Raw genomic sequence first — 18057 nt, 5'->3', positions numbered from 1 at the left:
TTAATTTTATATAGAATATTTATGTTAAACGGTGGAATTACAGCACCCAAGTCCATACTTTGGGCTGAAGTGCCTGAGTTATGAACAGGTTCTTGCAGCCTATCCTGAGCTCAGGTATTTGTCCCAAATTTGAGGGGCGCTGTCGGTGGGAAAGGCTGGGGCTGGGATTTACTGGGAGCAGCCTCTGTGCTGGTTTTATCCTCAGCAGATCATGCTCATAAATTCTGCTCAGTCCATTAAATAATTTCTCATTAGGAATAATTTATTGATGGGCATTGGAGAACCCATCAGGCGTGAAGGAAGCGAGGCAGGGACAGGAGGGTTTGTGTGTGCAGGGACAGAGATTTGTGTCCCCTCTGCAGGGACAGGGATTTGTGTCCCCTCTGCGCAGACAGGAGGGTTTGTGTCCCCTCTGCAGGGACAGGGCTGTGTCTCCCTCCCCCTTGGTGTTCCCTCCCTAGCCCCACACAGATCCCTTTGCTAATGCAGAGCTGGAAAAGAAGCCAAGGGTGTAATTCCTAATTATTGCAAGTGCCAAGCATCAAATTCAGTGCATTTTCAAGGCAGTTGTAGTCTCTAATTGGAGTTTTTTGGGAAAACCATTTGGAATATTCAAAACTGCCTCTGTTTGATGATGGTGGCACATCATCCTCTTCTCTTTCTTGCTCGCATTTCTGCTCAAAGATGTTCAAGGATCTTGTGTACTCAGAGTTACTTTTGGGTTTATTTCTTTTGTCTTGAGGGTGCTGGAGTTGGACTCTTGTGATCCTCATGGATCCTTTTCCACTTGGGATATTCTGTGCTGTGGGGCTGGAGGGAGCAGCCTTTCCCTGGAAAACAGCTCGCTGGGGCTGCAGGACTGAGCTCTGAGCAGCAGGTTGGATGAGAGTAAATCACTTAAGAGAGCCTTGCTAATATCCATAAATCATGTGGAGAGTCCCGGAATTTCACTGATCTCATCCATTGTAGCTTGTCACAGATGCTGTAATACATCCCTGAATAGCAGAAAATAACTCAAGGAACCAGAGGCAGGACACATCTGGCATGTCTAGACTCAAAAATAGGTTAGGCTGGGAGATGTCAGCTCTTCCCCAGAGTCAGTCACCAGCAGTTAACAGATTTATGAAAGGATTTGATTTCATTTGCACCAGGAGCAAGGTCATGTTTAAATTGCTCTTAACTAAGTGTGGCCTATTTTGGCTGCTCCAGAAGTGGCTGCTGTGAGCTGAGCTGTCACCAGCAGGAGAGGGCACGTGGGACATGTGGAGAGGGAGGAAAAGTTAAAGGAGGATTCTTTTTTTCCCCCCCCTTGATTTGGTTTGGGCTTGTTCCAACTTCAGGCTCCTGTAACTCATTTTTCTGAAAGCTTCCAAATCCGTGGCGTCAGTGGTGGCCAAGGACCATCCCCTCGTTAGGGAAGGATTCCAATATTGCTGGAGGCCCTGGGGAAGGAATCCCTGGATGTGTTTAAGCATCCCTGGGAGGGGTGGCTGGAGCTGCAGTGGTCACTGGCTGGGCTGGAGCACCGAGGAGAGGGAGAGAACTGGCAGCACCTCCTGCAGCCCTGCTGGGAGAGTCACAGCCGATGACAGGGACAGCCCCTGGTACTCCCAGCTGCCTGTGCTGGGGACACTCCACCCCCAGCAGGGATTTGCTGTCCAGCTCTGCTCCAGGGATGACACTTGGGATCTGCTGAGTGTGCAGGACACAGCTCCTCCAAAGGAGCTCTGGCTTTTGTCACAAACAGCAAATCCAGTTGGAGTAGATGGTCTTGGAGCGCTTTTCCAACCTTCACAACTCTGTGGTTCCATGGGATGTACCCCTGGAATGCTGCAGCCTCCCAGGGGTAGGCAGGGCACGGCTGGGTGTTTCCTGCTGGAAAGCAGAGGGATGGATCCAGTGATCCCAGTGGTCCCCAGTGCTCACCTTGCCTGACACTGCTTCTCCAGGGAAAACAGCAGAAACATCTCTGCGTGTCCAAATCCGCAACCTTCGAGCCTTCAGAATCCAATAATTCTGGATTTCACCCCTCCTCCCTGAAATGCCACTTTCCCGGATCCAGGCAGCTGATTAAGTTTAACTGGATTTGATTCTTTTTGCTATCGATCTGATTCTTTCCAATCGATAGGCCGAGAAGGCAAATAAATATTTTTACAACATGAATATGAACTTGTGAGGCAAAATGCCAGTGAAGTCATCCCCCAGCTCCTTTTTTAGCTCCTTTATTCCCTGCTCCGTGTTGTGACAGCGCCGTTCCTTCCCTGGGCTAAGAATAGCCCAAATCTCCCAGGAGCAGCCTCAGCCAAGCGCTTCCTGGGCTTCACAGGAAGAGCCAGCTCTGCAGGGGTCTGTGAGGGGAAAAACACCTCCAGCACCTTGGCTTTGGCTCTGAACTGCTCGGGAGGGACTTCTGTCCACTGTCCTCCCTGCTGGAATAAAATGGTGGAATTCACTGAGGGATGAATTGAGGCTAAACCTGAAGTTTTGTGTGCCTGGTGCAGAGATCTCTTGTACCAGTCTGGGTGATTTAAATGAAGGAATGGATTTAGCTGTGTCCAGGGGAGCTTTCCTGGTGTTCCCTTCTCCCTGCACGCTCCTGGGAGTGGAGGGGCAGGTGGGGGGGTCCCTGTCCTGGGGCAGGGGCTGCCTGCAGCTGGATCTTGCTTTACCAAGGAGAAGTGATGGAGTCACAGCCTGTAGCTGGTGGCAGGGAAAGCGGTGGCATGGATGGGGACATCTGTGCAACATCCCAGTCACAGCATCCCAGGATCACTGAGGTTGGAAAAGAACTCCAGGATCACCGGGGCTGAGCTTTGCCTGATCCCCAGCTTGTCCCCAGAGCCCAGGGTGTCACCTCCAGGCCTTGCTGACAGATCCAGGGACAGGGACTCTACCCCTTCCTCCCTTTCCAATACCTGAGCACCCTTGCCATGCAGAAATTCTTCCTGAGACATGTCCCAGACGTGGAGATTGAGCCACTCCTTGCTCATGTCCCTGGAGAGGTGTCCCACCAGCCTGGATTCTGGAGCTCATCCCTGGATTTGGCACCCCATAACCTCCAGATAACCCCAGCCTGGATCAGAAAATTCCTCTTATTCTTTTATCTGCATCCAACCCTCCCCTGGGGTTTGCATTTCTTTGTCACAGCTCCTCATGAGGGCTTTGCCACCATCAGCAGCATCCCCACCCCACCCATTGCAGAGAGCTTGGGAAAGCATCCATGTCTTTCCAGGGAATTCAGGTCCTCCTTGACACAGCCGTTCTGTTGATGAGCTGCAATCATTCTGGCAGCAAATGGCATTTCACAGCAGACAGAATAATGGGATGGGTTCATTCCCAGCACTTTATTTCTGATGGAATTTGCAAAGGTGCCACCCTGTGCTCACACCAGCCCTGCACTTCAGCACGGAGCTCTCCAGTTGGGAATTAATTAACCCCGAGTGCCCAGCCATGGGAAACAATGGATAGCAGCAGCTCCAAACCCAGTTTTATGCCTTTGTGAGTATTTGTGAACCAAAGTGCAGAAAAGTCCCTCATACCAATTTTCTGGCAGCTTTTAGAGCTTAGAATTATCTCATTAAGCACTGAAGGAGAGATGAACTCACAGTGAGAAACCTCAGCTCTAAACTTGCAAATAATTGTTGAGAGCAAGGTGAATATTCCTGATGTTTTCCAAGGGTTTAATGTGCCTGACTTGGCTCCAAAAGCATTTTCCCCCGAGCTGTTTTTATTGTAACTTGTCCTGCCTCAGGTTTTTGTTCCTTTTCTATTTTTTTTTTTTTTTTAGAATGTCAGTTTTTCTTTCAAGTCTTTATATTTTAATAATTGGTTTTGTGCCTTTGAATGCCTTTTGCTCCCGGCCAGTGCTGCTCCAGCTGCCTGGCTCCGTGCTGGGATGCACCCACCTGTAGCAGAAATCCTGGCATTCCCGTGTCCCTGTGCTAGCAGGCACAGGAATTGCAATCCTTCCATTCCCCAATCCAGCAGGACTGGAGCTCTTCCCTGAGGAGCTGCTTCTGTCACCGCCGCTCCCCCCGTTCCATGATCCCTCCTTAAATCCGGGAGCACTTGACATAATTGGATCCCAGTCCAGAGCTGGAGCTTGGAGTGCCACGGCAGCACAAATAAACATCTTCACCACAGCTGTGGGGATAAAAATGTGCTCAGCTCCTGAGAAAAACACAAAGTCACAGAATCATTCGTTTGGAAAAGCCCTCAAAGGCCATCCAGCCATTCCTCCAGCACTGCCAGGTCCTCCAGGTGCTCACCAAGGGCTGGAGCCGGTGGTGTTGAGGATCTTTTCCAACCCAAATGATTCCACGGGCCTAGGGAAGGAAAAGATCCACAGAGGGAAAGCAAGCTGGGATGTGTTAACGAGCTCCAGAAAGCTCGGGTTTTGGAGATGCTGCTCCTCACATTAATCCTGCCACAGCTGCCTGAAGGATATCGGGAACAGGGGATCTGTGATTCTCCTGGAATCAGGTTTTGTGCTTCATTGTTCCTTCAGAGTGTGTTAGTGCAATTGCCATTTACCTAATCAACTCTTCCAGTTTAATTAGCATTAGCAGGGTCAGTTTTGTGCTGTAGCATCCATCCTGCTGCAAGGAACGTTCCTCTGCAATTCACCCATCCCTGCACAGGCTGGCAAATCCTCCTGGGAATGCTCCCCAGAGCTGAGGGATGCTCCTGCATTTCCCCTTCCCACCTCCAGTGCTGTGCTGGGACAGCAATCCCAGACTGGGGGTGCTGCAGCCAGCCTGGACACGGGGTCCAGCCCAGCTAAGTCCAGCCCAGCTACGTCCAGCCCAGCTGATTCCGGCCCAGCTAAGTCCAGGCCTAAGCACTGTGTTGGTGTGCTCAGTGGCACTGCAAATAGGGGTGAGAACAGGTTGGGAACAGAAATATCTGTGTGGAGAGAGGCCTGGATCAGCCAAGAGCTCACATCCATCCCTGTCTGAGAGATGGGAAAAGGGTGGGATCTGATCCTGCTCCGAGTCAGTCTGGAATGCAAAAACTCTTCCTTCCATCCCTGTCCTGCCCACGGGATTCATCCTCCATTCAGCCACTGGGAGAATTTACAGCAATTTAGGGTTTAAGCCCTTCCCAAAATGTGGAAGGCCACAGAGCCATTAAGGTTGGAAAATTTCTCCAAGGTAATCAAGTTCAACCTTCAAGCCACCCCCCACAAAGTGCCACATCCAGCTGGTGTTTGGACACCTCCAGGGATGGTGACTCCAGCACCTCCCTGAGCAGCCCTTCCAAGGCTGAATCGCTCAGGGAAGAAATTCATCCCAGCAATATCTGCTCATAAAAATCTGGAGGTTCTGGCCAACATCCAGAGGGAGAAATTTGCTGTGTGACAAACATCCTTTACATCTGGCTGAGGAGAGCAGACAAGGATTTCCAGCTGGATGGGACAGAAAAGATGGAAAAGCTGCTGGGTGAGGGGTCACTCATTGGGAGCAGTGGCAGCAGCAAGGTCGGGTTTTGGAGAATCCCAGAATCCCAGACTGGTTTGGCTTGGGAAGGACCTTAAATCCCCTATTGTTCCATGGGCAGGGATATCTCCCACAGACCAGATCTTTTCCAGCAGGAACTTGGGATGCAAAGGTGCCTCTCTGGAGTCCCCCCAGGCACCAGAATGGATTTATCCCCATTTTCTCCCCACTGTTATTTTTGCCAGCAGTGCCCTGAGTTGGGGCAGTGTTGCTGGAGCAGATTCCCACCCACAGCGATCCCATTTTAATGGGAAAAGCTGTTCCACAGCCAAATCCTCAGGACAAAGCGCCAGTATTCCTGATTATTCCTCCTAAATGAACCTGACTTTGTTAATTCTCAGATACAAGAAATGCAGAGGAACATATGTTCTGCCAAACAAGCTCTGTCCCTCAGGGCTCCATCGGAGCTGCGCCGCTCCACCTTCCACCACTGCACAGGAACCCTTCTCCTTGAATAAATCCCGACTGGAATTTGCTCCAGCAGTCACAGTTGGGCTGAAGAAATCATTGGTTCCATGGGATTGGGGAGGGCCATGTGGAATCTGGGGGAGATGTGGGAGAGTCAGGCCATGATTTATTCCATGTGGGAATAGCGAGCATCCACTGGGCCGGGTCTGTTTGTCCGCTCCCTTCTCGGCTAAAGTGGTGGCTGGAGTCTGGTTTAAAAGTGGAATTGGGTTTTAAATCGGGATTTTTTTGGCTGTAGCTCCACATCTTCTGTCATTCCAGAGGGCCCTCCTGAGCTGCTTGGCCTTCCCTCACGTCTCTGCGTGAGGGCTGTGATTTATGTGAAGCAAAGCAGGAAAATGGGAGATTCCAGCCTGGTCCCAGTCCTGTTCACCCAGCAGGAGGGCTGACACCCCGACACTGTTCTGGGAATAGTTGGGAATTCATCAGCCTCTTCCCTTGGGAGCCCCCACTTCAGAAGTGCCTTTCCTGACTGAATGGATGCCCAAGGGCTCGTTCTGGAGCACTTTCACTTCAGTCTGCAGCACCAGCCCTGTCTCATTCCCAGCCCAGCACTGCCAGGCTCCTGGGGGAGCCATCCCCTCTCCTTGGTGACCACAGCAGCCTGGTTTTCCAGGGAAAAGAGCTCCTTCCCGCTGATCCATGTGGATTCCCTGTGTTCTCCAGCATCCCGGGATGCTGCAGCTCGAGGAGAACAGCTGCTGGCAGGAGGGAAAGCAGCCGGGGATGTCCTTGGAGCTGCAGATCTTGGTCTGCCCAGTCCCAGCCCGGGAGCTGCTGCTGCTCAACTTCCTGGGACTGGGATGTGTGGAAATAATGGTGGAAGCCAGAGGAGCTGGAGTGTTAAACATGCAGGGAACGAGCTGCTGGCCCAGCTGCAGCCACAGGTAGCCCGGAGCTGCTGGGAGCTGCAATCCCTGTGCTCAATCACACAGAAGGAACATTCCAGAGTTTTTTCCAGTGTAGGTAACGTTGAATTCCACCCTCTTTGCCTCCCTGGTTGGGCTGATGGGGTTTTATTTGTGTTTATGGGTATCAGAGGTGAGGGGAGCTGCTCTGGGGACAGCAGCAGCTCCGAGGTCGTGCCTGTGCTGGGAGAATCCCACCTCCAGTGCCTCCAGTTTCTGTGGAAACAGCACGTCTCCACGGCTCCCACTTCCACACGCTCCAGAAGTTATTAATAACACTGGAATTGCTTCCCTGGGAGCTCTCACTCCCGGGATACCAAGCTGGAATCTGTGCCCAGGTGTGTGGCCTGCCCTGGATGTGAGCTGGAGCTCGGGTTGGATGAGTTTGGAATGGGAAACCCTCCTGGAGCAGCTCCCAGGCTCTGCAGCCAGGCCATGGGACCCTTCCCTTGCTCTGATTCCCGGTGTTGGGAATTGCAGCCATGGATCAGTGTCTTAGGCTGCCCAATGGGAATATTGGTGAGTTTGGGGCTCTCCTGGATTTCTGTCTCTGCCTGCAGAGCCAGGGCTGTCTGTGCCAACCTCAAATCCTGCTCTCCACTGTCCCAAACTGGAAAGAAAAACAATGAAATTATTCATCCTTCCTGATATCCTGAATTGTGTGGCCCGGATACAGCCAGAACAGCAGAATTTTCCTTCTGTGATCTGATTTTTCCATGATTAGTTTTCTTTCTGCTGGTTTGAACTGGTTAATGAGCAGCTTTGCTTTGCAGCTTGGCACGTGTGGATGGAGAGTTCTGGGGTGGGTTTGCTGCTCCACTCACTCCACTCATCCCATCTTAAGGAGAAAATCCATCCCCGGAGTGAGGAATTCCTGTGGGCAGGGAATTCCAGCTGGGAAGGGAACACAGCGGTCACACTCCAGCTCCTGCTCTGGAGCATCCCCAGCTCTGCTCAGCCACTCGTTCCATGGAGATGTTTTATTGGAAGGGGAGGAGAAACCCTGAGAGGCTTCACTGCCCAAGCGGGTGATGGTGATGGAATGATGGGAGCAGAAGCCTGGGAAGGGGATGGAATGATGGGGGCAGAAGCCTGGGAAAGGGATGGAATGATGGAATGATGGGAGAAGAAGTCTGGGAAAGGGATGGAATGATGGGATGATGGGGGCAGAAGCCTGGGAAAGGGATGGAATGATGGGGGCAGAAGCCTGGGAAAGGGATGGAATGATGGGGGCAGAAGCCTGGGAAGGGGAGGATGGAGCTGAAGCTCACCAGGAGCGGCTGCCACCCAGGAGATGGTGTACTCTGAGGTTAGGAGGAAAGGAGGGAGAATTTTTCCCTGGAGCAGTAATTCCTTTAAGATTCCTTTAGTACTTCTCAGAGTGCCTGTGTCCCACGAGCCTCTGGCTCGTGTTCCTGGCTTTTTGTGGATTTGCCCCTTTGTTCCTGATCTCAGGGATGCAAACACCCTGAGCTCACCCTCAGTATCCCATGTCCATCACGTGGCTTCAGGCTGGACCTGGATCTAGCTTGTCTTGTCCATGGGATGCTCAGCTTCCAACAGGAATTTCAGATTTTTGGGATTCTGCTGGTTTTTTCCCCACAGGAGAGCACAAGGCAGCAGGATGAGGTGTTCAGTTTAGGCCATCCTGGAATTTGGAAAGATCCCAATATAAATTGTAGGAATACAGACCTTTCTAGGATGGATCCATAAAGGTTTTTGCTGCAGCTTTGTCTCTTCCAATTGATTTCAAGTGAAACTCACATAATTAGGTTTCTCTTTAAAGAAGTTATGAAGTCTTACTCCAAATTAAAGTTAAAAAAACCACATTGGAATCTGCCAGGAAAAAGCAGCTGCAGTGGAAGGGGCAGCAGGACTGAGGGACCAAGCAGAATTTCCAGGGAAAGCAGAGGAATTCTTTTAAAAGTGAAAATAACTTAGAATTTCCATTGTCACAGCCTTGCAGCTTGGAAGATCTCTTTTAAAATCCAAGTGGTTTAGGGAATAATATTTCCTTTTTTTTCTTTTTTTTTTTTTTCTTAAGGAAAATATTGTTAGCTCCAAGTCTGTGTTTTCTGATGTTCAAAAATGTGTTAAAAATAAGGAGTGAACCTGCCAGTGGCCTTTAGAAGGTGCTAAATTTGCTCAGGAGGGAAAGCCAGGAGCGTTTCCCACCTCCAGAGGCTTTTTGGGATACTTCCATATCCCAGTTAAGGGAGAGAGGCCAAAGTCTGTCTCTATAAATGTCATCCAAAGGCTGCTAATGGAATTAGCAGGAATGAGGCAGTGGAACTCCACTGGAGTCAATTGAGTTGCTCCCACTTAATTGGTGCATTTGTCATCAAATTCTTGATTTGCTCTCGGAGGGATGGAAAGATGCCATAAATTCTGGATGCTAAAACAGTCCCCACGTTGGGCTCGGTGAATAAAACCCAAACAAGGAATTGTGTGTGCGGCAGGAAAGAGCCAGGAGAGTTAATGAGCATTAATTGGTGATGAAGTTTGATTCTGAGGGAGGCTGGGGAGCTGCAGGTGGCTCCAGGGAAACCAGGTGTCCCTCACTCCTTCTGCCTGGAGAGTTTCTTCCTTTATTTATTTGGATTTGTGATTTTACTCTTGGAACCACCAGTGATGGGAACAAACTGGGGCCGCTTTGATGCTGGGGTTGTTTTTCCTTTTTGCAGATTCCAAAGACCTGGGGGGATCAGGGATGTTGAGGACATTGAGCTGAGGGGGTGGAAGTGGTGAAACCTTGGAGAAACCTCATTGTTGTGTGAGGAGCTCCTTCTGTTCCCAGATCCAGAGAAAAGGCTGGAGGCTGAGGCAGAGAGCAAGATCCAAAGGGGGAGCTGGAAGATCCTGGGAGCAGAGCCCCACCCCTGCTGAAGCCACCCAGACACTCCCAGCGAGGAGGAAATCGGGCCACAAAACCTGGGACATAATTAAAAATTAGGAGCTGGCCCTCAGCAAAGCAGATTAAGGAATTAGACCGAGGCCAAAGCCCCAGGAACTGCAGGCCAGGCTTAATTTCCCTCCCAGGGCTGGCTGAACTCGCGGCTGTTGTTGTTCGATGGTTTTGAGGAGGTTGTGTTTGGTACAAAGCTCTGCTCCCATCCCCTGCCCAGCCTCCCCCAGAATCCCATTTCCCCAGCAGACTCCATAAACACCCGGGGCTTTGACAAACACCCATGGCTCAAACTGGCAGCTCCCTTCTCCTGCAGGAAGAACATCCATGGTTCCGAGCCTCACTCATCCCCCTTCCCCTGGCTGGGTAAGAGCGGAGTTTTTGATAATTCCTGGGAAAAATGGAGTGACAGAGCTGTGGCTTTCCCTGGGAAGCTGGAATTTGAGCTGATGGGTTGTGAGGAGAAGGTTCTGCTTGGGTAAGGAATTTAAGGAGTCCAATGGAAGGGCTGAGTCTGTGGCTGAGGGACACGGAGCTTCTCCAGGCTGGATACTGAGGGTCTCCATCCATCCATCCATCCATCCATCCATCCATCCATCCATCCATCATCCATCCATCCATCATCCATCCATCCATCATCCATCCATCCATCATCCATCATCCATCCTCCATCCATCATCCATCCATCATCCATCATCCATCATCCATCCATCATCCATCCATCATCCATCATCCATCATCCATCATCCATCCATCATCCATCCATCCATCATCCATCCATCATCCATCATCCATCCATCCATCATCCATCCATCATCCATCCATCCATCCATCCATCCATCCATCCATCCATCCATCCATCATCCATCCATCATCCATCCATCATCCATCATCCATCATCCATCATCCATCCATCATCCATCCATCCATCATCCATCATCCATCCATCCATCCATCCATCATCCACCCATCCATCCATCCATCCATCCATCCATCCATCATCCATCCATCATCCATCCATCCATCTATCCATCCATCATCCATCCATCCATCCATCATCCATCATCCATCCTCCATCCATCATCCATCCATCATCCATCCATCCATCATCCATCATCCATCCATCATCCATCCTCCATCCATCATCCATCCATCATCCATCATCCATCCATCATCCATCCATCATCCATCCATCCATCCATCCATCCATCCATCCATCCATCATCCATCCATCCATCATCCATCCATCATCCATCCATCCATCCATCCATCCATCATCCATCCATCATCCATCATCCATCATCCATCATCCATCATCCATCCATCATCCATCCATCCATCATCCATCCATCCATCCATCCATCCATCCATCCATCCATCATCCATCCATCCATCCATCATCCATCCATCATCCATCCATCCATCATCCATCCATCATCCATCCATCCATCATCCATCCATCCATCATCCATCCATCCATCCATCATCCATCCATCCATCCATCATCCATCCATCATCCATCCATCCATCATCCATCCATCATCCATCATCCATCCATCCATCATCCATCCATCATCCATCATCCATCCATCCATCATCCATCATCCATCCTCCATCCATCCAGGAGGGACTGGAGCAGCCTCCCACCTCCCAAACCCACAGCTGCTGCTTAGTCACTGCTCTGAGGAGCTCCCTGCAAGTTTTGAATTGCTTTGAGTTCTTTCTAATCAGATCTGGCAGCAGAACCTCGGAATTCCGGTGTCTGGAGTTGTTCCCTGATGTGCTCGGAGCTCAGAGCGAGCTCTGCAGGGCAGCACTGCAGGGCCATGTTTGTCCCACAGAGCTGCAGCCCACGTTTGGTGATTCCTCGGTGCAGGAGGTTTTTAATTCCTGCTGCCAGCCGTGGAAACTCCTGTGCAGGCTGGAAAATGCCGGCTGACTCACGCACCGTGACAGCGCAGAGGCACCGGCGCTGCCTCATTCCTGCTTTTCCATCCTCCCACCGCAGCCTGTGCCAGGCTGTGCTGCCTGTGGGCCTGGGGACAGCGCTGGGAGCCCTTGGCAAGGTGTGAACCACAACAGGTTTGCCCAGCCCCGGTGCCAGCACCGTGTCCTCGCAGCTCCCAGCTCGGGTGATGGCGTTGGGTGCTGGCTGATGGTTGGAGCTGATGATTTCAAAGAGCCTTCCCAACCTTCACAATTCTGTTCCAATCCAGGAGTTCAGTGCAAAGCTGTCGCTTGGGCACTGGTGCTTTTGTTGGTGCTGTAAAATCCCAAAGTTACAGTCAGGAATGGTGACACCAGCAAGGGGAGCTGGATGTTCCTGTCCTTGGGAGAGATGAGGAGCCCTTGGAGCTCCCAGTGACCCCAAAACTTCTGGAAGTGCCAGAGCTTGTGCTGCTTCATCCTCTTCCTCCTGTTCCTGCTTGGGGAAACACAAAATACTTGGAGATTTTGTCTGTTGATCACTCCTTCTGTCCCATGCCCCCAGGTCCTTTGCTCACGAGGTGTTTCCAACATTGTTTGCAGGTTTTAGAGCCAGATCTGGTGAGCAAAGAGTGGCTTTGTCTGGTTTGGTTTATTCGGATGTTGGGAAGAGGGAATGGTTTGTCCTGAGGAAGCTGAGAGAGATGGGAAGGGGCTGGAGAATCCCTGAGGGAGCTGGGAAGGGGCTGGAGAATCCCTGAGGGAGCTGGGAAAGGGCTGGAGAATCCCTGAGGGAGCTGGGAAGGGGCTGGAGAATCCCTGAGGGAGCTGGGAAGGGGCTGGAGAATCCCTGAGGGAGCTGGGAAGGGGCTGGAGAATCCCTGAGGGAGCTGGGAAGGGGCTGGAGAATCCCTGAGGGAGCTGGGAAGGGGCTGGAGAATCCCTGAGGGAGCTGGGAAGGGGCTGGAGAATCCCTGAGGGAGCTGGGAAAGCTCAGCCTGGAGCAAAGGAGGCTCAGGGGGAATTTCTGGCTCTGCACAAGTCCCTGGCAGGAGGGGACAGCCGGGGGGATTTGGGATCTGCTCCCAGGAACAGGGACAGGAGGAGAGGGAACGGCCCCAGGCTGGGCCAGGGGAGCTCAGGGTGGATTTTGGGAATATTCCTCCTGGAAAGGGCTGCCCACCCTGGCACAGCTGCCCAGGGCAGGGCTGGAGTCCCCATGCCTGGAGGGGTTTCAGAGCTGTGTGGATGTGGCACTGGGGACACGATCAGGGGTGGCCTTGGCAGTGCTGGGGATGGTTGGAGCCGTCTCTGAGCTGTTTCCCTCAATCCCAGCTGGTTTCTGCCAGCAGGGTTGGTGACCAAAGCTGCTAAAGGGCGATGGCAATTTGGGTTTGCAGCATCTGCTATTTCTCACTTGCTCAAACCTCTGCTTTTCCCAAATTGGCTGCAAAGATTTCCTGACATGTTTTCAGCCCGTGTGAATTGCTGCAGCTCCCCTGAAGCCTGGCGAGGTTTCTGACCCTGTGACAGCCAATAATTTGGCCCCTGGTTGTCAAAAAATACTCAAGGCTCATGTCCACGATGGGGAAAAATTATTAGGAGGTGAAAATTGCTTCTTTGACTTTTCCTGCTTCTCATAGTGACAGTAAATAACACAAGAGCCTGCTGGTAAAAGCACAGAAAAGCTCAGATAGAAACACAGGAAGAAACAGCCAAAAATCCAAGTGCAAGGGGGAGGCCCTGGGGTGGGTCAGGATTTCAGGCCCTGGGTGCCAGGGGGGCTGCAGGGCTGGGACCCAGCTGGAGGAAAGGATAAATGGAATTCCAGCTGCTCGGCCTGTGCTGAGCCCCAGGGTGGAGCTTTCCTTGGGGCAGGCTGGCTCTCAGGAGAGTTATCCTGGGGTTTTCCTGGGACACGGGGAGAAAGCAGAGCTGTGCTGGGCTGGGGGGTTCCTCTCTGCTGGATCTGCTCCTCACTTTGATCCATGGCTCAGTCCCTGGGTGAGAGGGAAAGCCTTGCTGGGAAGGCCCAAGGGTCCCTCAGGGCTTCCAGGGCCCCACCAGCCCAGCCTTGCAGACACACAAACGGAGTCCCAGAGGTGCTCAGATATTCCATGGGATGCTGGGGTTCCAGAGAGCTGGGATAACTGGAGCTGGCACTGCTTCCATCCCTGGGAATGGGATGGGTGGGCTCAGGCTGGCCAGGGAAGCTGGGGCTGCCCCTGGATCCCTGGAAGTGTCCAAGGATGGGGCTTGGAGCACACTGGGGTAGGGGAAGGTGTCCCTGCCCATGGGATGAGCTTTAGGGTACATTCCCACCCAAACAATTCCAGGATCCTCCCCTAAACCCCGTGATCCTCCTGGAAGCCAGGGAGCCCTCTGCAGGTGGGGCTGGCACAGGCCAAAATCCAAACCGGATTCCACTTCCAGGAATCCTCGGGACAAGCAGAGGTGTGTGTGGTGCCCTGCCCCTTCCCACTGCCCCATCCCACTGCCCCTTCCCACTGCCCCTTCCCACTGCCCCATCCCACTGCCCCATCCCACTGCCCTTTCCCATTGCCCCATCCCACTGCCCCATCCCACTGCCCCATCCCACTGCCCTTTCCCACTGCCCCATCCCACTGCCCTTTCCCACTGCCCTTTCCCACTGCCCTTTCCCACTGCCCTTTCCCACTGCCCCATCCCACTGCCCCATCCCACTGCCCCTTCCCACTGCCCCATCCCACTGCCCCTTCCCACTGCCCCTTCCCACTGCCCCTTCCCATTGCCCCCACTGCCCCTTCCCACTGCCCCTTCCCACTGCCCCATCCCACTGCCCCTTCCCACTGCCCCATCCCACTGCCCCTTCCCACTGCCCCATCCCACTGCCCCTTCCCACTGCCCCATCCCACTGCCCTTTCCCACTGCCCCTTCCCACTGCCCCATCCCACTGCCCCATCCCACTGCCCCTTCCCACTGCCCCATCCCACTGCCCCATCCCACTGCCCCTTCCCACTGCCCCTTCCCACTGCCCCTTCCCACTGCCCCATCCCACTGCCCCATCCCACTTTCCCATCCCACTGCCCCATCCCACTTTCCCATCCCACTGCCCCACCAGGCTCTGGATCCATGGCCAGGGATGGAAAGGAGATTCCTGCTGCTCTTCCCAGCCCCTCCAGCTGAGGGGAGCCAGGGCAGCTCCTGCTGCCCAAGGACAGCAAAGGCTCCGTCCGACGCCAACGCCGATGAAATCGATCCCCTGGAAAGGAGCCAGGAGGAATGGCAGGGAATATTTCCCAACCAATAATTTATGCAGGAAATGGGGCTTCTTTCCCTACTCCAGGCTCGCCTGTAAAATGGAAAAGATGACTGGAGCTGGGTTCTTGTTTGGATGGCTTCAATTAAGCTGAGTGAGGCTTTGAAGCTCGGGTTTATTTGATGGAATTATTGTATGGAATTTATAAATCTGATACTTTAACCCCCAGAGAGCCTCTCCTGCTCGGGTGAGGGCTGAAGAAGCTGAACTGTGCCCTGTTCCCTGGGCTCTGATGGAATGAGTGTAATTCTTGCAGGCCTTGACCCAAATCTCTTTTTCATCTCCTGCTCCTGGATTAAGCCCCTGATCGAGGAGAGGCTTGAAGAAATTCTTGTCAGAGATGCTTAAGTCGCTCAAGAAAAGGATGAGACAAAAGAGCTGGGAGGTTTTAGTAAACACTGAACGGGTTTTGCCTCATTTCAGAGGCATTTCAAGCATCTGGGGCTCCTTGAGAACCCCACGGGTGAAATAGAAATGGGGTCTGGGGGTTGAGGAGCTTCAGGGGGTGTCCAGCCCCTCCTGGGCTCCATCATCCTTTAATTAAAGGAAGAAAAACCAGTGAGCACCTCCACAAGCTGAAGGCAGCCTTGCACCTGTAGCAGAGTTTTACTAATTTGGGGTAGGCAATAAATAAAGGGTCTGGCTCTGTTGGGACAGCTCAGCATCCCCAAAGCAGGGCACGGGACACCCTGAGGAACGGGGAGTTAGTTAAAGCAGGCCTGCAGTAATTAGAGATGGGAGACTGGAATAATTAGAGATGGGAGCCTTGAAACTACTCTGAAGAAATGATAATTATTCTTGATACATTTTAATAAATGACTTCTTTTTTAAAAAATAAGGGGGGAAAAAAAAGAGAGAAAACTCGCTTGGAGTAAGAAAAAATTGTTTTTTTAGGGATCAGCCTCGATGCAGAAGGGGAGGGAAGGAGCTGGGGCTGCTCGTGATGACTTTATTTATTTATATTTATAATTACTGCTCCAACCAGAGTGGGAAACAGCAATTGGGAAGTGCCTGGAACATTGGGATCCTCCATGGCATCCTCTTATCCCCAGGGAATTCCTCCCTTTGGTTCGGTGTTTCAGGAATGTGGCTGATTGGAAAAGTCCCTGTGGGTCCCTGGGAAGGGATTCGTGGAAAAGGGAGGATTTCTTTGGGACATTCCCATTTTTATGCCAAGTTATCCATTTGGGCCCATCCAGGAAGGAATGAGGAGCTGATGATCCACTCTGAATTCCTCCTGAATTTGGGAGTGCCACATTCCAGCTGGGAACGACTGGAACAGGAGGAATTCCAAGGACAAAGGAGCTCCCCGTTGCTGTTTTTCCAATCCTTGTTTTTGTCTGTAAACTCATGAGCACTTTACATCTAAAAAAAAACAAAAAAAAAACAAAAAAAAAAGGGAAATGTTCCTATCAAAGTGTGTTCCCTGGTAGTTTTAAAATGGAAATATTTGCAGAGGGTTCAGCATTTCACAGAAATTAAAGGAAATCCATCTTGTTCCCGGAATGCTCCGCAGCATCCTAAGGAGGGAAACGGGGAAAAATATTGCCTGGGAAGTGCTAATATATCAAGGTTTCTGTGCTCATTACCAGCATAAGAGACATCATATCCATAAAATGTAGGTCAGAGCATCGCGTTTAACACCGGATTTATCCCTGGTGCGCTCCTGCAGAACAACACATGCTCCGATAAGGAATTCCGACGGCAAAAGGAATCCTGATCTGGCAGAGAAGCAAACGTGCTTCCCATCCCTGGGGATGGTTGTACAGCTTGTCAGCTCCTCCCTGCTGCTCCCAGCCCGGCTGGGGAGAGGGAATATCCCCGGGAAGATTTGGGATTGGAGCAGCTGAGGGAGCCACCGGCGTCTCCAGGGGCATCTGGGCAGGAGCTCGGCTCGGCCCTGGGGAGGGCAGGGCTGGCAGGAGCCCAGAGTGTCCTCCCTGGGCAGGAATGTGGGATGGAGCAGCCAGGGAATCATCCTGGAATCCCAGAGCACCTGGGAGAGACCTGAGAGCCCACCCAGCCCAGCCCAGCCATGGCAGGGACAGCTGCCACTGTCCCAGGCTGCTCCAAACCCATCCAGCCTGGCCTTGGGCACTGCCAGGGATCCAGGGACAGCCCCAGCTGCTCTGGGAATTCTATCCCAGGGCCTGCCCACCCTGCCAGGGAACAATTCCTGCAATCCCAAGATCCCATCCAGCCCTGCCCTCTGGCACTGGCAGCCATTCCCTGTGTCCTGTCCCTGCAGGCCTTGTCCCCAGTCCCTCTCCAGCTCTCCTGGAGCCCCTTCAGGCCCTGCAAGGGGCTCTGAGCTCTCCCTGGAGCTTCTCCTCTCCAGGTGAGCACCCCCAGCTCTCCCAGCCTGGCTCCAGAGGGGCTCCAGCCCTGGAGCAGCTCCAGGGGCTCCTCTGGAATCTCTCCAGGTCCTTCCCATGCTGGAATCCTGGGGCTGGAGCAGCTCTGCAGGTGGAGCCTCACCTGAGCAGGGCACAGCGACAGAATTCCCCTCTCCAGCCTGTCCAGCTTCCCTGGGATGCCTCCCTTCCCTCCAGCTCCACGGGAACCATTAACAGCACAAAGGGAATTCCCCTTTGGAAAGGCAGGCTCAGCACCAGCCAGCCCCACCTCAGGGGTGCAAAAAGAACCCAAAATCCCAATTATTAAGAGGAGAGCAGCTTGGAGCTGGATTAAAGCCTGGACACAGAGAGAGTGTGTGGAGCAAATTCCCAGAAAAACTCACAAAATTCCTGATCCCCGCATGGATCACATGGATGTTTTTAGGCACGAGCCCGTACAGGAAATATTCCTGCAGAAACTCTCTGGACTGTTCATAAAATTAGAAATATCTGCTCAGTTTTACACCAGCAAAACCTCGTGTTTGCACCACTCGTTGCTGTATAAATATAGAAGCTGCTCTCCTCCAAATTTTTTTTTCCAGCTTAATTTAAGTTTCCTTGGATCAAGGAAGGAACTAGTTTTGTTCCCTGTCATGGGGAATGTAGTTCATGGAATGAGTTTAAGGGAGGCTTTCCAGATGGAAAGGGGGAAAAAAAT

This window comes from Cyanistes caeruleus, chromosome 9, assembly GCF_971803275.1.
Source record: "Cyanistes caeruleus chromosome 9, bCyaCae1.hap1.1, whole genome shotgun sequence".
NCBI classification, from domain to species: Eukaryota; Metazoa; Chordata; class Aves; order Passeriformes; family Paridae; genus Cyanistes; species Cyanistes caeruleus.
The sequence above is the reverse complement of the archived record's forward strand: the minus strand, read 5'-3'. Positions refer to the sequence as shown.